The following is a 25677-nucleotide window of genomic DNA, read 5'->3' as shown; positions in this document are numbered from 1 at the left end:
GTTGCCGCCATTAAACAGAAACCAAGATGGAGATTTCATTGCAACTAATTAGAAATTCGTCTTTCAGGTACGTAATAAACAATCTTCGCACAAAATAATGTACGATACACGAGCGGTATGTTTGTTTTCATGTTCTCGGAAATTAAAAAAGCTAAACTATGTTTTCGCTTTTTCAATCTTTTCCTCGAACATGAAAACGTCAACATACCGCTCTTGTAACGTATATTACTATTTAACACAATATACGGATTTTATTTTTTCGCATGAGACAGATAATGCCTTTTTGTGTAGTGTCATATAAGATTTATATAATAATAGAGGGATTTTTTGTCGGTTCCTCACTCGGATCTGATATTCTGTTTTAGAATGACACCACACACAAAGAACGCATTTTTATATGTAACCACCTTATCACTACAACAATGAATTACCACTACTATGTCGGTGGTTATAGAAATCTTCTTTAAGTTATGCATAATACGGGAGCGAAGCTTTAGAGCCTATGGTCCGCCATTCCGCCATTACCCGTTCCGCCATTTGTCGAGCGGGAAAAAGTACGCACTCTAGAGATGCCATACGTCCCGCTTTTTTGGGACCCTGCCGAAATGGAGATCTGCATCCCGGAAATAATTTTCGTGACGTATGAAGGCTGGTTCATAATAAACCGGGAACGAGAACCAGAATGAAAACGAGAAGCAGAGGACGTGAATGTGAAAATTTTTGATTCACAATAAACCGAGAACATAGACGACTATGCATATCGATATGTATGTCAATAACGATATGTAAAGTCGATATTACGCATTCTGATGTTATTTGTGTATAATTGACCAATGGCATTCTCTCATGAGTACAAGACAGCCAACATAAACACAGGTTAACCAACTTCGAAATTTCAACTGAAACATTTCATTAGGTACGGTACTATAAAGATGCCCATGCATCTTTATCATCACAACCTATTTTAAGTCTACCATAACGTAAAATAATTAGAGAAGAAACATTTGTAATAGAACAAAAATGAACACAACAGTAGTTATTGAATTGAAGCGTGAATATGTAGTGTGTAATACAACCAATACAGTAATAAAATATGATTCGCTTCCGATCGGTGTTCAAAGATGCAGTTATTGAAAGCCACGTATTCTCCTCCATTTTCTCATCTTTATACGAGGCGCGCCGCTTATCGTAAATGTGAGGATTTCAATATTAGAATCTCATCAAATAAAACTTGCTCCATGATGCACAGCACAGAACAAAATAATGTATAGGTTATGTCACGGTCTTCTTGCTACAAAATATACGACGACAAAATAGCTTTTAGATGGCAATAGAATGAATCTAGTGGGCTGTGATCGGAAACGTGAACGCCAAAGTTGAAACTTGGCCAACTCTCCGTCCCGATCTCGGGCTCCGGCAAGCTTTTCGTTAATTGTGAATGCTCACATTTAAATGTAGGGCCTATACATTTTAACAATTTTACCGTTTTCGTTTTCGTTCCGATTCTCATTTCCGGATTATTGTGAACCAGCCTTGAATGTGAATGTCTCGGGTTTTGGTGGGCGAAAATAAGAGAAAAAGTTAGCGTTTGCTTTCTCTTCACACGATTTCATTCCCTTCGATTAATGGCAAGGAAGTTCAAAAGTGTTGACAAATAGATACAGCATTGTTCACCTCTGTCAGGGACAACGCGTTGTTCAAGTCTGTATGGTATGGTTATTGTTATTTGAACTGGAATTCAATATCGGCCACTTGGATTTTATTAGTTGTTCGACGAAGTTTACACCGCTCAAAATATCAGTGACGATTTGTTTATTGAAAATACCGCAATTGAGTGTAAATTTTCAACAAAATTTCATGAGCCTAAAAATGCCAATTCTTTGTTACCCGTATTATTATTATTATTATTATTATTATTATTATTATTATTAGCCTACTCTTTCAACAGCAGTGATTTTTAGCCAATTTACAGTTACAGTCTACATGATGATGATGATGATGATGATGATGATGATTGTGGTGACGATAATGATTGATAGAACTAACTGTCGAATTGCAGAAGCCCTGGAGCGTAGCGCGGTAGACCCCGAAGTGTTTCTGTAGGAACTCAGAGAGTCTCAAAAGCCTCGCTTGGAATAGCCGGCACTGGGAACGAAACGGGACTCACGGAGTGCGAAACGAGTACGATATCCCCGCGGCTAGTGCAGTCTGTTGCAGTAACATATGTCGACAAATTTGGTATTTAAATTTCAGTACAGCATGATGTAATTAAACGTGTATGCATTAATCTCGCCAGTAATTATGACTTCAGGCGCACCAAGTCTCTGTACTCCAGCCAAGTGCTGAGAAAGATTTGCAGTAGATGTGATCCCTCAACTGCACGCCCACTTGGCAGTTGGGGGCGTCGTTAAGTCTACTATACCGCTATTACTACTACTACTACTGCTACTGCTACTACTGCTGCTGCTGCTGCTGCTGCTGCTACTACTACTACTACTACTACTACTACTACTACTACTACTGCTACTACTACTACTACTACTACTACTACTACTACTACTACTACTACTACAATTCGTACAGTGGTTTCTAATATCTTCAGATATGGCTAGAGGCATTCTTTATTCGCATAAACGATAAACGAGACAAAATAATAATATGCGTTACAAGAGCGGTATGTTGAAGTTTTCATGTTGGAGGAAAAGTTTGAAAAAGCGAAACGTAGATCGTTTATTACGTACCTGAAAGAGGAATTTCTAATTAGTTGCAATGAAATCTCCATCTTGGTTTCTGTTCAATGACGGCAAATTTGCAAAACAAAAATATCTTCAACATTGTTGCTTTAAAATGTTTTCTGTGTTTACTATACTCCAGCAGGCCGTGATATACGTTTGTTTTTTTTTCCCCCGCAGTCTATGATGAGTCTGGAATCTTGTTGATTTTTTCACGGCTTCGTTAATGTTACTTGCATCACGAATGCAGTAACTTTAGTGGAGTTGTAGAGTTTACTTGATTTTTGCAAATATTTAAAAACAATAATTAACAGTGCAATTTAGGTAAAATTGTAGTGGTAAGTTTCCAATTTATAATTATTACTATATTGAACGTCTCTAAAAATAATGTGTTAAAAGCATAAATCAATAAAATCAATATGTCACTTAAGCGGTAAGAAGAGGGAAATTGTTGTGTGTGTTAGGTTGGGAATACTGAATGTGGAATTTTAGACTTTCCGCGGATTGGTTTTGTGCGGAAACCAAGCAAATACGCACGATCTCGCACAATAGTAATTTATGATACAGTTCGTGAAGTGGGTAGTAATTTTTTTACAGGACTGTAGGTTTGAGAAACGAGACTTGCCGAGTTCCTCAAATACACGATTGTCAAAAGACTCGTACAACTTGACAAATGTGTACCATACAACGTTTTTTTCTTCGATAGCCTCAAATTATTACGTCACACACACAATGCTCACTTCACGCACTTGTGTTGAAAAGGCTCACTTCACACACTACTAACAGTGCGTGAAATTGCACTTCACGCACTATCGTAGAAAAATATATTAAAGCCGTTTGAAGGTAGCTTTACAAATCATGTGATTGTGATTAGAAAAATAACGATATTATTTTCGCGAATTACATCGAAAACTTCAGTTTGAAGCTAAGTGGACTCAATTTACTAAAAGCGCGAAATTTTATCTATAAGAAAATTTCAAATTTTGTTCCAATTTTGTGTCTGAAGTGGAAAAATGACAAAAATATAAATAGTTATAGACAGAAAATCACGTTCTTAGTTACAGGACTTGCCTGCATACTTTACTCAGCTTTTGTGTTTCTGACGGGTAGTTCCATTCATCCATGCGCCCAGGTACAAAAATGTAAAGTATTAATGAATTCGTAAATTATCACTATAGCCCCATCGCTCTTATTTCCGGCAGCCAATCACATTGCAGGTCGGCTATATTTAAACGTGTGCGTCTTGTGATTCGCTCCTGATGATGTTATGCATTTCCTAAGGCTCGATAAATACTTAATATAATCGTCCGCCATTTTGACTCTTTCGTTGGCGGTCGCAGAAAAAACACGAGGACGTTATTTGCCGCTCAATTATTTGCTCAATTACAGTACGTTTGATTTATTATCATAGGAGCTACGACATGATAATGTTTAACGGTGCGGCAAATAGATTACTCGTATGGTAGCTCGGCAACGAAAGAACAAAAATGGCGAACGATACTACCTACCTAGAGAGCCTTCACTTCCTAAGCTGTAAGCAAAGAGGAGGAGTCAGGCCGGGAATAACAGCGACTATAGTTAATATGAAAAATAAATTAACAAACTTATAAATATTGTCTTGTATTTATTTTTTATTTACATTTCTGGCAAATTTAAGATAATATAATGATAATTTTTACAATGAGCTTTACGATATATTTCAATAAAAAAGCTAAATTCAAGCGATAGCGCAGCAAGTAATAATTCGTGAAAAAAAATGCGAAAACTACTTTCCTTTCCGCGAAATTGAAAAAAAAAAAATACTGTGAAAAAATAATGCCTGTAGATATTATGGCTAAGTACGACCTTATAAACTGTGTTCAGTTTGGAACCTGGAAGACCGAATTCGTTACCCCGATGATGTGATGATATGCGAGTATGGTGAGTAGTAGGGTTAGATCTTGATGGTTTGCAAACTCCAAACTTTCATGCTTCATGCTTACATGATTTGCAAACAGTACACAATCGTGGAGCGCTGATGTATACGACAGAATATGAGGAATGGCGTCGTTGTTATGTTTCCATGGTTACCAAATATCTTTGCGGTTATGTTTATGTTTCCAACGTGAATGTTCTTGATTTTACCGTAACGTTTACATTTTTAAGTTAACGTTTACGTTATGTTTTTTTTTATATAATTTAGTAAACTTTATCGTACATAAATAAATACATTATAGTTGGGAATAACAAGAACAGAGAAAGGAAAAACAAAAATAAAATAAAATAACTTCATCTCTCTAAAAGAGTAGGGCTGCAGTTACGAAGGTTAATTCTATTCATTGTTATGTAAGGATGTGTCGCGAATCTTCCTTGAAAGTTCATGACATTTACTGATACTTGAAGCTGTGTACAGAACGAATGATTGTTTCGATGCCAGGAACAAATAGAGGATGAGGATTTGCATATTATTCGTTTTATTTTATTGGTTTTTGATTTTGTCATAACAATGTTTTTAATTATTAGTCCTAATTTAATCAGAATTTTATTGGGATGGCACGGTTTATGTTTAGTTCTCGTCGCTTAGTAAGTTATTACCGGAATATTAAATGTCTGATCACAGACATCTTACGCAAAGCTATGTTTCGATGCTGCTTTATACAAAGGCTATGATAAATAGAAAAATTATTGAATTGTTTTTTGTGAGTGTCACAATCAAGCTTTCTTTGGTAAAATACATTCCACACTAGATCTGACGCCAATAATTGAATGGCAGACTTTGGCCAGTGTAACTCATGGAAAGCTGTTTCGCATGCAATTACCTTATTCATGCATAAGATCAGGATTCCTTCTCCGTTAGTAAGCGGGATTGGATGAATTTATTACGAACCGGACGACCTTGGATCGGTTCCCAGTCGAGTTGGTGGGGAACATTTCCTTAATCATGCAGTTACGGTATATCTAAAGTTGTTGAAATTAATCAAATTTCTGTATGAAGACTGCTTATTACGAGACCAAAGCGATGGAATTCCGAAGCGAAACTCAGCATGCTACAAAACGAAAAGGATTTTTTAACGGTGTGCGCGCACAGACGGATGCAATATTCTGATTATTCAGTCTCAAATGAAATTAATCTACTTCAGGATTTAGTGGACTTGCACGTATTGTGGACCGATCTTTTATCGACGAAACTATGCCATCGCATACGTCATACAGGCGCAGTTGATGGTTTTCACCGAAAGGAACTGGAACTCTCCAGCAGTGAGGAATTACATCGCGATGAAATATTGCCATAACGAGCGCGGGAGTAACTTTTTTACTTTTAGAAGACTTTTATTGGTCCCACCATTTTCCTACACTTTTCATAGTTAAGAAATACCTGTATAACGAATGCCGGTGTAAAGGAATATTTTAGAATGTTATTAAAGCTGTAGCTAGTGATATTCTCCAACTTGATGAGTTGGACATTGTCTGCCAACTTCTTTATTTAGCCGCCTTGTCTTTTTGGCGTTTAAAATAGACAAAATAGATTCCGTAGTATTAGTTACATTCATTTGTCGGCAATAGATCTCTATGGGAGGATTTTTATGAACAAAAGAAATTTAGGACAAAACATCTAAGTAAAGGAAATACGCTGACTACCTTCTTGAAAGGTACACAGGGGTGAAATTTTAATTTTCTGAACTATCAAAACTAGAATCCTGAAAATTTGTACAGTCATCACGCTGTATATACATAACCTGTGTACAAAGTTGAATCTAATTTGGTTAAGAAATGTAAGAATTATTAATGTTTTTAAATTTAAATAGCATTTTGAAAAATCGCCATTCTTCTCATAAATTTCAAAATTTTTGTCTGACATTTTGTCTGCACACCTGTCAGACTCCCAGAATCAAAACTTGCAGTCAAAGATTTCCATTCCATTTACTCAGAAAATAAGAAAACATATTTAATGCAGTCAAGTATAAAAATTTCCAAAAAAAAAAAAAAAAACAACAAGTACATAAAAATATAAAACATAAAATATGAGATGTAAAGGAAATCTTTATATCAAATATTATTAAGTACACATGCAAGAACATCTAGAAAAAATCATGCGTGTAGTGCAACATTTGCAGGAAGAGTAGCATTCTTATTGAAGGAAAATGTACAAGAACCTAAACCGAGAAAAAATAGTTTAAAAGTGTCGAAATATATAGATCAGAGCTGGGCAGCAAGAGCAGATTCTACTCTCTCATGGGGAGCCGTATGATTTCTCTTCATCCCCTTTCTTCCCCACTGAACACCGCGCAGCGTTGATTCAGTGATGGATGAATATTGAGCGTCCCCGTTTAGAGTCTAGATCCGCTCTCGACGCTCAGACCTGATATAGATGAAAGTAAATACACGAAAGTTTTCTCTAACTCAAACAGGAGATTGAACACACCTATGGGCATGAAAATATTAAAATTGGCGAAGTGCTATTTCTGACCTTAAGGATTTTTTTAACGATAAAAAGGAGAATTTTAATTCTAGAACAAAATGACAAAATTTCACTTCGGTGTACCCTTAAAAAGAATTTAATCTAAATAGACTAATGTATTTAAAGAGTAGATACATTGAAAGTGAAGGAAAAATCCTGACTACTGTATTCAAAAACCCGATACATCTAAATAAAGACAATTTTTGATAACTGTTGAAAAGTAGATTCATCTAATTAAAGGAAATTGGCTGAATTCTCTATTTAAGAAGTAAATGCTTCTAGGTGAAGGAAAACTGCTGAGTACTCTAGTAAAAAGTAACCTGCAGCATGATCTGCTGCCAGGAAGGAGGATTACAACGACAAAGAAGCCTTCAATAGATATAGGAGCATCTTCTGTGAACCTCTGGAAAAAGAACTAAGGAAGAGACTAGTGAAGTGCTTTGTGTGGAATGTGGCATTGTATGGAGCAGAAACATAGATATTACGAAGAAGTGAAGAGAAACGACTAGAAGAATTTTAAACGTGGATATGGGAAAGAATAGAGTGTGAAATGGACGGACAGAATAAGAATTGAAGCTGTGCTAGAAAGAGTGCAAGGAGAAAGAATAATGCTGAAACTGATCAGGAAGAGAAAAAGAGATTGACTGGGCTACTGAAAGATGCATTGGAAGGAATGGTGAACGGAAGAAAAGTTCGGGGCTGAAGACGATATCAGATAGACAATATTGAGATATATGGATCGTATGGGAAGACTAAGAGGAAAACGAAAAAGAGGGGGATTGAAGAATGCTGTGTTGCAGTGAAAACCTTCCTTGGGTAGAAAATTATGAATAAATGAATTATTATTAAAGACGAGACAATTTTCTCGGGGAACTGCAGTTTCCCCTAGCATTTATTTATTTATTTATTTATTCTTTTTATTTTTTTTAATTTTTTGGGGGTTTAACACTTACTTCATTTATTTTATTTAAATTTAAATATACAGAATAAAGAATATAATTACAAAAGAAACAAGAGAAATAGAAATAAAATAATACAGGCAACATAAAAAGGAGATACAGTAGTATTAACAAAATTTGAGACCGAATGAGCAGCGCTCGTGCTCGGTCGCAGTTCAGATATAATATTAAAATAAAAATAATAATAATAAAAATAAATAAGTAAAATAAAATAGGAAACTAAAATTTAAATTACAGCGGCAATGGAATTATATAATATAATATTAACACTACAGAAGAATAATATCGCACGTGAAAAGTAGGACTAATATATTTCAAAATTACAGAATACAAATATAATATAGGTCGATTAATTCATACACATAGGCTATAAATTTATTTAATCAAATTGAAGATATTAACACATATTATTTAAGAAATATATTTTACTCATCTTTGCTTACATGTAAATTATCAAACATTGCTGTAAAAAATATTGTGACACATTAGTTAGAGGGTTGATGAAAACGACGTAGGGGTGTTTTAGTACTGACTGTTTCTGTAGGAGAAATAGGGGTCTGCTGGGATAACCTTAAGGGGACACGCTACTGAGTTTTCGTCAATTTTGGTCAATGTTAAAAGTTAATTTTTTTTTTACTGATGAACTGTATTGACTAGGAACAAACCCATGCACCATTTCATTGTAGGTAGTCTTAGCATCATTTTAAAAGTTTAAGAAACAAATTATCTTTATATGAGACCCAGATATTTGTTTACTAAAATTATAAACACTTTTTGATATTTTATTTTTTTTCCGAGTACATTTTTCAACATAAAATTTTTAAAATAACTGTGCACATGTAACTCATCAACATCTATTCGATTTTAAAATTTCAAAAACTTACAATCAAAATTGTGGAGATTAGAAATCTCAGTAGCGTGTCCCCTAACGTAAGTAGAAGCAGAAGCGTGAGCAACTCGACATAATATTCTCGTACCAAAATTGTCCGATAATTTTCCTCGCATGTTTGTATTTGAATGCAAGCTTGTTATTTGTTTAAGTATTTCAGATTTCAGAAGTTGTTCCTTATTATGCAATGTTGACAAGACAAGGTGGAGGGACTGCACGAAAACGTTTGCCTTTCGAAAGTCACTGACTGTAATAAAGCTTTCGCCATATGAGACAAAAAAGTATATTGCACATAATGAGGACTCCGGTACATAAATGACAATTACGAAGAATAAATACAAACATTTTAGAACCAATACGATTATATCTGGAATGCTTTGTTAGTAATTTATTATGGAATATAAAAAGGAGAAACTTTCCTAATGAAAGCCTGTACTGTTAGGTAACACCAGACACTCGCAGCGTGAGGCTTTCCCTTTGGAGTTGGCCATCCACGCTGAACAACGCTTGTTTTGTGCGTAACACTACGCAGAGAGACGCACACGCAATAACTCTCTTCCGCGCGCGATTCCAAGAAGAAATGTTAACGAGATATTGTTGGATATTCTGAGAGAAGTTGTGTTTGTTTGGAAATGTTTGTTGATACATCCTGAAAGTAAGAAATGTTTCTGAGATATTGTTGGATATTCTGAGAGAAGTTGTGTTTGTTTGGGAATGTTTGTTGATACATCCTGAAAGTAAGAAATGTTTCTGAGATATTGTTGGATATTCTGAGAGAAGTTGTGTTTGTTTGGGAATGTTTGTTGATACATCCTGAAAGTAAGAAATGTTTCTGAGATATTGTTGGATATTCTGAGAGAAGTTGTGTTTGTTTGGGAATGTTTGTTGATACATCCTGAAAGTAAGAAATGTTTCTGAGATATTGTTGGATATTCTGAGAGAAGTTGTGTTTGTTTGGGAATGTTTGTTGATACATCCTGAAAGTAAGAAATGTTTCTGAGATATTGTTGGATATTCTGAGAGAAGTTGTGTTTGTTTGGGAATGTTTGTTGATACATCCTGAAAGTAAGAAATGTTTCTGAGATATTGTTGGATATTCTGAGAGAAGTTGTGTTTGTTTGGGAATGTTTGTTGATACATCCTGAAAGTAAGAAATGTTTCTGAGATATTGTTGGATATTCTGAGAGAAGTTGTGTTTGTTTGGGAATGTTTGTTGATACATCCTGAAAGTAAGAAATGTTTCTGAGATATTGTTGGATATTCTGAGAGAAGTTGTGTTTGTTTGGGAATGTTTGTTGATACATCCTGAAAGTAAGAAATGTTTCTGAGGTATTGTTGGATATTCTGAGAGAAGTTGTTTGTTTGGGAACGTTTGTTGATACATCCTGAAAGTAAGAAATGTTTCTGAGATATTGTTGGATATTCTGAGAGAAGTTGTGTTTGTTTGGGAATGTTTGTTGATACATCCTGAAAGTAAGAAATGTTTCTGAGATATTGTTGGATATTCTGAGAGAAGTTGTGTTTGTTTGGGAATGTTTGTTGATACATCCTGAAAGTAAGAGAATTCTTAAAATAAAATTTTAAAATCAAGAGAGTGATTGTTGAAAAATCCTGAAAGAAAGCGTCTTTTTAAGAATTCTGAAAGGGAACGAGGGTTTGTTGGAAGATAATAAAGGAAGGGACTATTTTTTGTAAAGTCCTTAAAGGAAGAAAGTATTCTTTGGAAAATGCTGAAGGAGAGATTTGTCGGAATATTCTGGTTGAAAATTGTTAAAAAGAGAATGTAGGTCTATGTTGGAATATTGTGTAAGCAATGAAGTGTTTGTTGGAAAATTCTAAAAGTAAGGAAGTATCTACTGGAATGTTCTTGAAGAAAGGGGATCTTTGTTAAAATACTATAGGCCTAAAAGTAAGAGAATGGCTTTTTGGGATGTTCTTGGAATAAGGAATTCTTGTTAAAAGACTCCTAAAGTAACAGAGTTGCTATTAGAATGTTCTTCGAGTAAGGGAATATAATTATGTTAAGTATTAATGTGTCTCGCGTTACGGAATGCGAGTCCTCATGGGGAAATAAATTTTCTCATGAAATTTTGGCCAGTGTATGGGACCGGTGCCCTCCCAGCATCGTGATGTACTTGGGGAGCTACGATAGGTAGCGAAATCTGGTTTGCGAATGCCAGCTATAACGGCTGGGGGGACCATCGTGCTAACCACACGATACCTCCATTCTGGTTGGATGATCGTCCACCTCTGCTTCGGCATGTGGGCCTGAGGCCAGCAGCCGGCTGGTCGGTCTAGGCCCTTCACGGGCTGTAGCGCCACGGATTATTATTATTAAGTATTAATGTATGGGCGTGACTTATTTAATATTCTTGGAATAAGGGGATATTTGTTAAAAGACTGTTAAGGTGTGGCAATGTCTCCTGAATGTTCTTGGAGTACGGACATGTTTATTAAAAGTCTGTTGTAATGTTCATCTATTAAAATACTATTAACGTAAGAGACTGTCTTGGAATGTAACAAACACATTATAGTATAGCCTATTATTCCGATACAAGAGTGGCGAGTACATTTAACAGAATGGAGGAACATTTGGAGAAGACTCTACTTCGTGTCGTCTTCTCTTTTTCCGAGATCTATTGATATTATTTTTTTGGCCGGTCTTAATACAAACGTAAATTATTATTAATCATTTTTAATTTAAATAATAGTTTATTTTTGGTTGCCAACATTTTCATATGTGATCGCCATTTGTTATTTGTCGATAGGTGTCATTCATTTGTTATTATTTGTATTTGTTGATAGGTTGTATTCATTTGTTATTATTTGTATTTGTTGATAGGTATTATTCATTTGTTATTATTCGGCGGCGATTGTGAAAATGTAATAAAATAAATTATAGAAAGTTTAGTTTTGTCTTCAAAGAAGTAGGTAGGTGACACATTAATTATACATCAATATAAATAAATAGCATATAGAAAATATTTGTACATCAGTGTAAATAAATTGCATACCGGCATAAGTTAATGTTTGAATACGTATTTTACTCCATGGATGTTTTCGCGTTCAGCCACGATCTCACGAGTGGCGCTCAGAGCAACAACCGGAAGTCGTCAGAAATGAAATATCAAAATATTATTTTAAACCCCAAACATCCTTACAATACCCAACCATGCTTATAGTAACAATCATGAACAACATAAACGTTTCACTCACTTTTAGGGATTCCATGAATCTGCTGTCGTTTGTTTTCCGAAATCCAAGTGTTGTTACTTCGTCTGTTTATAATATCGAAGAATCAACAATTGAAGTTATCAATTATTTAGGAAATGCGGTGTATTTCGCTTGTAAATGAAATTGTGTTTATATTTTTATGTTAACCTTGTAACGTTTAAGCGATATATATTTTTTTAACTGGTCAGATTACAACATTATTTTCCCTTCTACAATGGTCTACCCATACTACACCACGATGTTCCCACGCAACTGAAAAGATAAACGACTTATTCTTTTAACATATGACAGCTGGTTTCTATGTATGCACTACAGATCTGACAGCCATTCGTCTTACTAAATTAATTGTTTAATTTTAATTCGAAACATATATGGCGCACATGTAATTTCATTACTATTTTATTCTGTCTATAAGATTGAACACTTATTAAGAAATGTTACGCAATGATGAATTTTAAAGCTTGTCTCTCAGTTCATGTAACTTTTAAATTACAGGCCAATATGTAAGAACATGCGAGATCCGTATCTGGCTTCTCTACAAGCAGGAAGTGGTTCAGCAAAGCCATAATGGAACTATTAGCACTGCAGAACGAGGCCAGGCGCTGCGTTCCCACTTGCCTTGTTTATTCGACAACTTAACAAGCACTTTCGATCCAAATATTGTCTAACATAATGAAGAATGGTTGGGTATACCCATATACTTCTCTGTGTATAATATATTCTACTTCATTTTTAGAAAAGTTTGGATTTCTGGTTTGAGATAAACATCTTGCAACTTAAAGCATTTTGATAATATCATAGTCTAGGGCTGAATGCCTTTTTAGTTTGAAATCCACTTTCTTGATTTCGGTATGCAGGGTTCTGAAAGTGGACCCCCATACGGAGCTTTCAACTATTAATTAATATAATTCATATTAAAAATAATAATTATATGAATTTGGAATTTTCTTTTCTTCTTTCCCTTAAACGTTTCGTCCAACATTTCTCAGTACAGTACAGGTACGAAGCAAGTTCTTCTAACTAATACAACATTTCAGCGCCTACAAGAGTAGGCTTCCCGCAGAAAGAGTAGTACTTTGGGCCTTTTGAACATCTTTCAGTAACTTCATCTTTCTCAGTTGTCTATCTGTAAGTCTCTCTCCAACAGTAGTGCAAAAAGATTTCCTTTGTATTGTATTGTATTGTATTGTATTGTATTGTATTGTATTTATTAACATTCCATGGAAGAAGTCAAAAAACTTAATACTATTATAAAGTCTAAGGGCCGTATTCATAGACATTCTTAGCGCGGGTTTTTGGTGGATGATCAGCGAACTAACGTTTTTCGTATTCATAAACCAGTGTTAGCGATATGATATGATATGATATGATATGATATGATATGATATGATATGATATGATATGATATGATATGATATATGATATGATATACGATATGATATGTTATGATATGATATGATATGATATGATATGATATATGATATGATATGATATGATATGATATGATATGATATGATATGATATGATATGATATGATATGATATGATATGATATGATATGATATGATATATGATATGAATCCTGTACAAGTAGTCACTCGATAGCCGGGGCTAGTTTAGCACGCTCGTAGCGCGGGCTAGCGAAATGTCTATGAATAGCACCCTTAATTTATAGTCACAGTCTAGATGAAATATATACAGACGAGGTTTACAATATAGTCTACTAGTACAACACAAAGTTTTAGTATCAATTTCATGAAGCGTTATTGTATGTCATGAATTCACCTACAGAATAGAAGGCGTGAGAAATTAGGTACTTCTTTAATTTGGCCCTAAATAATCTTATATTTTGAGTTTCATTTTTTATATCGATAGGGAGGCTATTAAAAATTTTTACTGCCATATAACGCACTCCTTTTTGATAGCACATTGTTTACATTGTTATAATTAGGGAAGAGTGGAATTTTCTTACGCAGCGCACCAAAGTTTTAGGATATGGCAGCAATCTATGGCCGTGTTAGTCTAGCGCCAACATCGGGAACGTCAATCTAGCGCTGTACTCTCGATTCAGCGTGTGAGTGGATTTGTTTGCTGTTTTCTGTAATTTTGTGGCTTCGTTGTGTTTGAGGAAAGTGCTAAGCATCTGAGTGATCAGGATTTTGTGTAATGTGTCCTAAAAGTAGGACTAATTACCTGCTAACTTAGTTATTTCGCTTCCATGACCATTCAGAATTAAACTAACAGAAGTGCCTGTTTTGTGGTGCCGACAATGAACTCTGGTATCTTTGCGTCCTGTGTTCACTCATATTGCAGTGTTGCTGAAACTCGTAAAAATTTCATTTTTGACTTTTGCCAATCAACACGAAAGAAATTTTAGTGTTAGGTTTATTTAATTTTTGCATATTGTTGTTAAATGTTAATTCTATACCTATTAATACGCATTCCAATTGCATTTGCATCTGCGTGCACCACCCCAACTGCCTGCGTCCCACTTCCCGCTTGGTAGGGTAATGGCACGCATTGCAACTTTTTCTGATATCATCGATAGAAAAGAATGTAGTTTAGAAATACACTTTGTAACTTGTAAATAATATTGGAACCTGAATGTTTTGTTATATCCGAAAGTTTCAGTGTTACATTAAAATTATTTATTTATTTATTTTTATTTATTTATTTATTTAATCTGATAGGATTAAGACCATAAGGCCTTCTCTTCCATCTCACCAGATAGCACATATAAATACAAAAAAGAAATACAGACGCTGATGAAAATAATACAAATTAAATTAAAGCCCTGTGGAAGGTCAACAGGGTCAAAAGAGCACCATAGGGCTCTCATCGAGCTAATACAAGAAAAAAAGAAAGAAAAACATAGATTGCAATGATGATTGTGATAACTGATAATAATAATAATAATAGCAATAATAATAATAATAATAATAATAATAATAATAATAATAATAATTTATTATTATCTTAGAATTTATAACAAAGAAGTTAGGTGCGTGCAATTACCCTACTCTCCCCTATTCTTATAACTAGTAATTCATCATTATTTCAAGTGCAGAAAAATAACTATTAAAATATTTTGATCCAGGCCATGAAGAGGATTGTAGCATGTTGACACTGGCACTCGTGTTATGTCTCTGTATCGTAAGGGATGACGTCATGTTTCCCCTGTCATCTTTTTGAAGATCAGAATCTGACGCATACACATATGTATTTTTTTTCATGCTGTTTTATTAGTGTGGAACACCAATAAGAGACCATTAGTAATTAATTGACACGTTCAGATTTTATCGAAAATGTAATATATGTTATTACTTAAGCCGAGTAGGCCTACTGAATTTTTGCAGTGCTTAAAACACCACGTGATATGCCGAAATTGCTAAAAATATTTGTATTTATATTAGTGCAGTTGATTAATAATTTTGCAATGTAATATTATTCGACATATATTCCAAGATTCTCATTTTTTGTAGTGTAAACAAGAACCTTGATCTAAAATTCTATTTATGAGAAAGTGTTAAAATGTTGTTTTTAAATTGGATGTAAAAGAAAAGTCTGATTACTCGTTATCCTGAATTACAGTCATTTGTTCCTACCTTTCAGCTGTTACGATTTTGTTTTATGCACATACATTTCTTCCTTTCAGCAATTTAACGATTGTGCCGGAGCTCGCTGGCGTTCTGTTACTTTAATTCCCTGTCGGGGAATAGTTCAGAATGTAATTGGAACATTTGTTCCAAATAACACTAATTTCGTCGACTTTTTTGTTGTAATTATCACAGCCAGAACTCACGAATTTTTAACGAAATTGTTGGCCTTCACGCAATCTTCTCACAGCGTTGTCCTTCCTTCAAAAGAGTATTTTAAGAAATAGCTTTTCTAAACTTGCCCAACACACGCGCTGTTTCGAAACGGCCAGTCAGTCTTGAATGATAACCCTGCCGTCATAACTCCGTGACGTTGTATGGCTTCATTACGTCACACAGCCAAGGAATAGAATTGCACATATTTATTGCATCTGTTACGGGGTTTCCTTTCTACGAGTATTGAAACAATTTCTATGAACTGTAGGGAGCTAGCGGGGTGTGAAGGTAAGGGGGGGACGTTACTGTTCCTCCCACGCGGTGATATCATCGAAGTCATTAAAAAAACTTCCTTACTTAGTGGCTTTGTAAAGGTGTACGTTGTGTTATGTAGGCGTAATATTATGTTTAATATCATACAAATGTTTATAAATATTGTTTTACTTACTTACTTACTGGCTTTTAAGGAACCCGGAGGTTCATTGCCGCCCTCACATAAGCCCGCCATTGGTCCCTATCCTGAGCAAGATTAATCCAGTCTCTATCATCATATCCCACCTCCCTCATATCCATTTTAATATTATCTTCTCATCTACGTCTCGGCCTCCCTAAAGGTCTTTTTCCCTCCAGCCTCCCAACTAACACTGCATTTTTGGATTCGCCCATACGTGCTACATGTCCTGTCCATCTCAAACGTCTGGATTTAATGTTCCTAATTATGTCAGGTGAAGAACACAATGCGTGCAGTTCTGCGTTGTGCAATTTTCTCCATTCTCCTGTAACTTCATCCCTCTTAGCCCCAAATATTTTCCTAAGCACCTTATTCTCAAACACCTTTAACCTATGTTCCTCTCTCAAAGTGAGAGTCCAAGTTTCACAACCTTACAGAACAACCGGTAATATAACTGTTTTATAAATTCTAACTTTCAGATTTTTTGACAGCAGACTGGGTGATAAAAGCTTCTCAACCGAATAATAACAGGCATTTTCCATATTTATTCTGTGTTTAATTTCCTCCCGAGTGTCATATATATGTGTTACTGTTGCTTCAAGATATTTGAACTTCTCCACCTCTTCAAAAGATAAAGATATTGTTTTAATCGTTATAATTAAGTTTAATTTATCTTTTATACAGGGTGGACGTGATATAACTGTGCAAATTGAAGAGAACAATAGAATACATTAAAATTTAAAAAAAATCTATCATGCGTTTTGTAATAGTAAGTGCATGATTAATTAGAAAATTAGGCTGAAAGTCTGTATAGAATAGGGACAACGCATCGCCGCATTACCTTACCAGAAAATGATACTGGTACGTGTTAATCCTTTTATTTGGTTTGCAAGAAAACCCGCCATGTTATTGAAAAACCGCAAAGGGACAAATTATTTAAATAAACTGATAGTCCACAGGACTAACGGCTTCAAATCTGTGTACCTGGTTCTAATGAAGTGCATTGGTGCAATAATTAACATGGAGGTATGAGACAATTACTCAGCCTTCAATAAAATTTCACTTTGACTTCAATCTCCCTATTATTTAAAAAAAAGGATATGCAATGCCTTATCAATTTCTCTAATGATAACAGTAAAAACTAGAATCGTACGGATAGGTAGAATAAAGGCTGGTTCACAATAAACATTAAGGGTGCTATTCATAGACATTTCGCAGCACGCGCTACGAGCGTACTAAGCTAGCCCCGGCTATCGTCTGGTTACTAGTACAGAATTCAAATCATATCCTATCGCTAACACTGGTTTATGAATAAGAAAAACGCTGATCATCCACCGGAAGCCCGCGCTAAGAATGTCTATGAATACGGCCCTTAAATACATTCATTTATTTTAACAATATTTCTATTATCGTTCTCGTTGTCGTTTCCGTTCCCGGTTTATTGTGAACCAGCCTTAAAACAGTGTTAACATTTAGGAAAAATTATTTTTTCCTGAGAAGAGTCTTAATTTTTGTTGTATTATATCCAAGGATGAGCTGTTATATTAAATTATGTTTCTTTTTATTTAACGACGCTCGCAACTGCCGAGGTTACATCAGAGTCGCCGGTGTGCTGGTATTATATTACTACCACTCTGTAGCCTATATAAAACAGTGAAGTCAGAGAGGGAAAAAAAAAAGCAAAGACAAAACACTGTGGAGCCCGGGAAATAATAAAAAAGGTGATAATTGCGTGAAATGAGAAATCGCGGCAAGGGAAACTTGCTCATACTATGAAACAGTCCAATTTACACACAGCTCGTTATACCGGTAGGTCTATAGCCTACCAGTCAAGACTATAAAACTATTACAAGAATCCGCAAGGAATCAGCCGAAATTGGTGAGACTCCTTTCTACATCAGGGAAACACAGAGAAGGCTCAGAGGAAATAAATGTTAATTTGGATGATTTTGATGAAAGAGTCATTCGAGATACTTTTATTTAAAAAATAAAAAATTGCTTACAAGTTTTTTTATTGGGTTATTTTACAACGCTATATCAACATCTAGGTTATTTAGCGTCTGAATGATATGAAGGTGATAATGCCGGTGAAATGAGTCCGGGGTCCAGCACCGAAAGTTACCCACCATTTGCTCGTATTGGGTTGAGGGAAAACCCCGGAAAAAACCTCAACCAGATAACTTGCCCCGACCGGGATTCGAACCCGGGCCACCTGGTTTCGCGGCCAGACGCGCTGACCGTTACTCCACAGGTGTGGACCCCACAAGTTCCAACTATTTTATGCATTAAATAATAGTAATATGCGTTACAAGAGCGGTATGTTGAAGTTTTCATGATCGAGGAAAAGTTTGAAAAAGCGAAACGTAGTTGAGCTTTTTTAATTTCCGAGAATTGGAAGAAAACTTACCGCTCGTGTATCGTACATTATTTTGTGCGAAGATCGTTTATTACATACCTGAAAGAGGAATTTCTAATTAGTTGCAATGAAATCTCCACCTTGGTATCTGTTCAATGACGGCAAATTTGCAAAACAAAAATATCTATCTTCAACATTGTTGCTTTAAAATGTTTTCTGTGTTTACTATACTCCAGCAGGCCGTGATATACGTCTGTCTTTCCCCCTCCCCAAGTCTATGGAATCTTGTTGATTTTTTCACGGCTTCCTTAATGTTACTTGCATCACGAATGCAGTAACTTTAGTGGAGTTGTAGAGTTTACTTAATTTTTGCGAATATTTAAAAACAATAATTAATAGTGCAATTTAGGTGAAATTGCAGTGGTAAGTTTCCAATTTATAATTATTACTATATTGAACGTCTCTAAAAATAATATGTTAAAAGCCTAAAGCAGTAAAATCAATATGTCACTTAAGCGGTAAGAAGAGGGAAATTGTTATGTGTTAGGTTGGGAATACTGAATGTGGAATTTTAGACTTTGCGCGGATTGGTTTTGTGCGGAAACCAAGCAAATACGCACGATCTCGCACAAAAATATTTCTTTGGGTAGTGCATTATTTGATGAGGGTTTTAATAGATATGAGGGTTTAAATGGAACAAATATCAAAATATTAATAAATTTATTAATTGAACGCCTACACATGATTAGCTGGCAATACGCACATACAGGGAAAACTGAAGATCATCACGTCGAAACAAGTCATTCGGGTAAAATCACCAATAAAGTTTCAATAACAACACAGTGAAGCTAAAAAGTCGTAAATCATCTCGGTATTTGTAGTAACCAACATGTTCTATCGTTTGGTACGCGTTGCCTATGCACCCGCTGCCATTTGCGCTGCATATGTCTCGACATTGTGAATTTTCACTCAATTTTACTCGCGAATTTGTGCAAATTAACTTGTCCACTACTGATTGTTACTCAGTTGAGATTGTAGCCTGGTTCGTTACGAATCGTTTGACACCTCTCGAACGTTCTATCGCTTCACATTCTCGCGTTACATTGTCTCGGCTGCCGCGCGACCATCCAATTCGTGCCTCAACTTCCCCCCCCCCTCCCGCGAATCGCTAGATGACGTCACCTGTCCCAATTCGAGATGAAATTGGATATATCGATCTTTCGTCTGTAGATCACCGTTTGCTTCACTGGAATATGTCGTGTAGTTTAGAAATTATAGGCGCGACAAAATTCCCTGAAAAAGAGTCGGTAGAATTTCTGGCATGGCACCTTGCTACTGGACCGGACTTAAGAAATAATCAAGTTCAAAGAACTAAATGTGATCCAGAGATGGAAGCGACGTATAATTGCGGGGTAGAGGAACTTCCAGTTGCCTGCAATCTTCAGCTAGAAGCAATTCAATTGAGTCATCACGCCTACGACAGCATCGATAAAAAGTAAGTTAATCAGTTTCAGCTGTATCGTCATGTTCCGGAAGAGAAATGCACGCTACTGCATGCTGCAGCAATTAGAAACGTGGCCATTATCGTGATCCGTGAAATAACTGAACGGCGCGGAGCGACGTGCTGTTTATTTATGAGCAATAAAACGCGATTATCGGGCTAAGCTAAGCGATTCTGCCGCTCCACGCACTGAATGCTGTTCACGGAGTGAGCAGTTCAGCTGGACCATTAAACTATTGTTATTTAGTGGCTAAGCAGACCGAGTGACGCGGCATATCCTGCTAGACGTAACATTTGTGGACCAAGCTTCATGATTCAAGATACTTTCTTGTCATAAAACAACGAGGCGTTGCTATGGATATTGTCGTTAATTCAGTGGCGAAGTTCTTAAGACGCCCAAGAAATTTGAGTTATTTATTTATTTATTTATTTATTTAGCTATCTATTTATGTCCATAACAGGGCAAAGCCCCAATTACAATAGACAGTACAGATAAAAATCTTATAACATTTTTCCTTTGCTGTGGTCGTGCCGGAGAATCAGTCCCATTCCGAGGCTTACTGTTAGGTTCCGTAACAAGCTGTTTTTTACGGTGATGGGTTGTTAGCCCTTCGCCCAACCCCAAAGCTGGAGGACCACCCCTTATCAGCTGTCCACGACTGCTTATTCAATATATTCGCAGCTACCCTCCATATCTGGAGGCCGTCTCCTCTATCCGCAACCTGAGGACGCGCCAGGACTCCCACTTTGAGAGAGGGACAGAGATTAAGGGTGTTTGAGAATAAGGTTCTTAGGAAAATATTTGGGGCTAAGAGGGATGAAGTTACAGGAGAATGGAGAAAGTTACACAACGCAGAGCTGCACGCATTGTATTCTTCACCTGACATAATTAGGAACATTAAATCCAGACGTTTGAGATGGGCAGGAAATGTAGCACGTATGGGCGAATCCAGAAATGCATATAGTGTGTTAGTTGGGAGGCCGGAGGGAAAAAGACCTTTGGGGAGGCCGAAACGTAGGTGGGAAGATAATATTAAAATGGATTAGAGGGAGGTGGGATATGATGGTAGAGACTGGATTAATCTTGCTCAGGATAGGGACCAATGGCGGGCTTATGTGAGGGTTCCTTAGAAGCCAGTAAGTAAGTATAGATAAAAAAACGTAGAATTGCATATAACACGAAAAAAGAGGTAAAACAGATACAATTGTAATTACAAATTAAAAAATGGAAAAGAGAAGGAAAAAAAAAAAACAAATAGATACCACCTAATACCTGCCCTTGGGCAGAATAAATGCCTAGCGAGCATAAGTTCGTAATAAGGATGTATCGTACCACTTGGCTTTCCTCCGATCCTTCCATATATTAAATTCACTGTTTGCAATCATTCCACTACGAGAGGCTTCTGGCAGAAGCCTCTTAGCGAGGCGCGAAGGCGTCGCTCATAGGGGGCGGCACTCGCAAGCGTGACGGAAGACCGGGGAGGAGGGGTATCGATTCGCTAAGACTCGATAGCAGGATGCGAAACTAGCCTCAACCGCGATGTAATACGCCGCGCTGTTTCTTTTTCTGTGAATGCGCTGCATTGTTGACTGTTAGTTTAATCAAAAGTGCAAGCGTATTAATTTTCTGTAAAATGACTCAAACTGAGAGAACATTGAAGTCATTATTGAGAAGGCCGTACGGTCTTACTCTGACAGGTTAAATAAACCATTATTATTGTTATTATTATTATTATTATTATTATTATTATTATTATTATTATTATTATTATTATTATTATTTGCAGAATTAAGGGAGGCGGATGAGAAGTAACATTATGTTACTAAATTGCCTATAACTTTCGAATTTTTGGACATAGCACCTTGAAATTTGAAATATTAGTTTAAAACAGGCTATTTCCTTACCTTCAATTTTTTTAGAATTTTATAAATAACAGTTTTTATTTTTCAAATTGTTCATTAAAAAATTAAAAAATGATGTACCTTTTTATAAAAATTTGCTAAACCAATAAACCCGGAACTTTGTTGTAGGATACATACACTAACCTTTGGTTGGGATAATTTGATTTTATAAAAACTTTAAAGCATATTTTTACTTCAATAATACACATTATACCCAAATTTCCCCATCCATGGGGTAAATTGAATATAGTTAAAGTTAGGGTTATTATGATAAGAAAAAGCCGACATACTTGAAAATACAATAGAATCATTCTAGAAGATCACATCGCTAACATATAAAAAAAACTGACAGGAAAATTTTATCATTGTATCAGACTATAAATATAAATATAAAATATTCTTTCTTTTCTATAATAAATTATCTAGCTTTAATTAGTGAGGTAATCTTTTCGTACTTTCATTTTTATTGTAATTGTAATTGTAAATTTATTACTAATTGTAATTTTATTCTTCATATTCAAGTTGGAATCTCCTGGTAGAGGGGCAGAGAAGGCCTGACGGCCTTATCTCTACCAGGTGAAATAAATACTAAATACTATGGGTCTTTAAACTAAAAAATGGTTTTATTTTGATGTACCGAAGTACATATGATATTTCCATGCAGATATTCTGCTTTCTCAGATGATGAGAGAGAGATGGAAATTTTTCTCCGTTCCATCTCTCTCTCATCATCTGAGAAAGCAGAATATCTGCATGGAAATATCATATGTACTTCGGTACATCAAAATAAATATGATATGCGTAATAAATCACTTTGTGATTTAAAGACGGCGCCCATACCGTCGGACCCCGGCCAACCAGTCACTCATCTGAGTGCACCTCTACACATGTATGGACTTCGGTCCTGCGTGCATAGACATCTATGACGTAGTGCAGAGGGCGGCCACTAGAGGGAACCCAAGAGATGGAGCTTAATCTGAGACGATTCTCAACGGTGTCGGGATTGTATCCGGCGTGGCTTAGTGGTTAAAGCATCAGCACGGAGAGCTGAAAACCCGGGTTCAAATCCCGGCGCCGGAGAGAATTTTTCTCCGTTCCATCTCTCTCTCATCATCTAAAAAATGGTTGTTTTTATACCCAAATTACCCCAACCCACCCTACCCTCTTTATTGGAAATATTAATTCTCCATCGTGCGAAACATCTGAATACGGATGTGAGCTACGAGCAGGAATGGAATTTTAAGTGCTAAGACACTTTAAAGTATTTATTTTTGTGTACTAAAAATATATAATTATTTATTAAAAATTTTAAAATATTATAATTTACTAGTGGATAATCAAACTAATTTTATATGTAAAGTTAAGTCTATTACTCAGAAATTATGATGAGACTTGGGAGACTTGGAAGTTACTTTAATTCTTTAACGATGATGATCCGACTTCGCGTTGATTCCACTGCACGGCAGTTCCAAAATACGTCTGCCAAAGGAATGGGAAGTCCACAAGGATTTGTGCCAAGGCCAGATAATCCTCTAGTAGTTTCATACAGAATGGCTTATTTTAGTGTAAAAAGATGCTTTCATCGTCATGACGTTATTGCATTAGTGCGGTTCTAGTTCCGACCAGTACACTTCTGAACTAAAAAAGAAGTCTATAGAAACACTTAAAGCCAATGGCCCCAATTCCTCGATCCCATTAGGGATGCAATACAAAACTTCTTTCTTATTTCTTACTAGATTTCTTTTGTACAATGTTACGATAAAACAAGTCATTAAGTATCGTGCGAAGAGATCGCTCAAGGTTAGACCTACCAGAAGATGAAGTTGGGCTTTTCACAAGGGAAGGGTTTCGACTCGAACAGGAATTTCGTATCCAAAATTTGTATACAGGCCCATCTTTACATCTCTGTAAAGCTCCCAAAAGCATTCGTTTGTGTAATGAGTGGTTTGTCTGTTGGAGCACTGTACAAGTTGAGGGGTGGGGAGAGCACTGCACAAGTTAAGGGGATGGGACACCTTACCCGTAAGCCTAGGCTAGCCTAGAAGCTAGTGCGAGTGGTAAAATGTCTAGAGCCCATTTAAGAACATTTTTCTCCAACTTTCTGTCTGAAAATATTGCAGCTAATCAAAAATGTACACTGTTGTGTGAGTCATTGAATGCGCACAAGGACACAACCTTAATAAATGAATCATTCCAAGGCTAGGACATGGAATGTATGATCATTCCACCTAAAAAAACTAAATATATCCAGACTCTGGATATCTATTTCCTTAGACAATACAAAATATATGCTCGTAGGATAACATATTGCATAAGGACTCTTCTGAGAATCCAGAACTTAACTTGGGAAATCGAGTGTTTATAATGAAAATGCACTCTGTTATTCATAACCAGTTGTCTGCTCCAGTGTACCGCCCTATGCTTCAGTATTCCTGGCAGTCAGCTGGTTACGTGAATCCTGAACAAGTCTCGGACTTCAAAAATGTAATTCAGGTGGCATTTGATTGTTCAGCACTGGAGTGTGGTTCAGCAGATTGTTCAGGTGTTGCTTCTGCGTGTTGTGCTTATTGTCCTGCTCCATGCTGTTTCATGCATTTTGTAGAGAATCCTCATGTACATTTTTAAAGAAGTGTATTGACCAATACCAACCAAACGGAGAGTTACACAAATGAATGCTTTTACTGTCTTCATCACCATTGTGAGATAAGCGTCTGTACAAATTTTTAACCAAAAATTCTTGTTCGAGCCGAAACCCTTCCCTTGTCAGTAAAGACGGAGTATTTCCGTTATGTGATCGGCGATATCGTGTATCACTTCCGATGGAAAGTGTCTTCCATCTGTGTTTGTTGAGGCGGCAGATCGTGGAGCCGATAACAATTGACTTAAGGACATGTCGGCAGTCGAAGAGCTGACCTACACTGCGGGCGGCTTCTTGTTCCCGCTGACCCACTGCCTCGCTTAAGCCGTGCTGTGCACTTTCACACCGCTCGCACTAGAGGCAGGTCGGAGCGTCGAGGGCGTCGTCATTCTAACATATTACAGTACCCAGCCACTTCTTCTTTCTAAGTCTTTTCCAAGTTTTCGTCTGGGTTGTCCAAAAACCACTCTTTCTCCATTCATTCATAGTTTTCTGCCCAAGGGCGGATCCGTCACTGCAAACCCAGCATTCTTCAATCTTATATTATCTGCACGGAAATATCATATGTACTAAGGTACCTACATCGTAATAATATGATATGCGAAAAATAATAACTTAGGCCCACACCTATGGAACAACGGTCAGCGCGTCTGGCCGCGAAACCAGGTGGCCCGGGTTCGAATCCCGGTCGGGGCAAGTTACCTGGTTGAGGTTTTTTCCGGGGTTTTTCCTCAACCCGATACGAGCAAATGCTGGGTAACTTTCG

General features: G+C 36.3%; 1 protein-coding gene and 1 non-coding gene across 2 annotated transcripts in view; both read left to right on the top strand.

Moving 5' to 3' along the window:
* The window catches only part of Cht7 (chitinase 7), a 290200-nt gene that overhangs the window by 2032 nt on the left and 262491 nt on the right, over positions 1-25677 (top strand). The window lies entirely within an intron of this gene.
* Positions 23282-23353, top strand: TRNAS-GGA (transfer RNA serine (anticodon GGA)). The gene has a single exon. It is a non-coding gene; the product is annotated as a tRNA-Ser (tRNA).

The sequence above is a fragment of the Periplaneta americana genome, chromosome 6, assembly GCF_040183065.1.
Source record: "Periplaneta americana isolate PAMFEO1 chromosome 6, P.americana_PAMFEO1_priV1, whole genome shotgun sequence".
Classification (NCBI taxonomy): domain Eukaryota; kingdom Metazoa; phylum Arthropoda; class Insecta; order Blattodea; family Blattidae; genus Periplaneta; species Periplaneta americana.
This window is presented reverse-complemented; position numbering and strand designations above follow the sequence as displayed.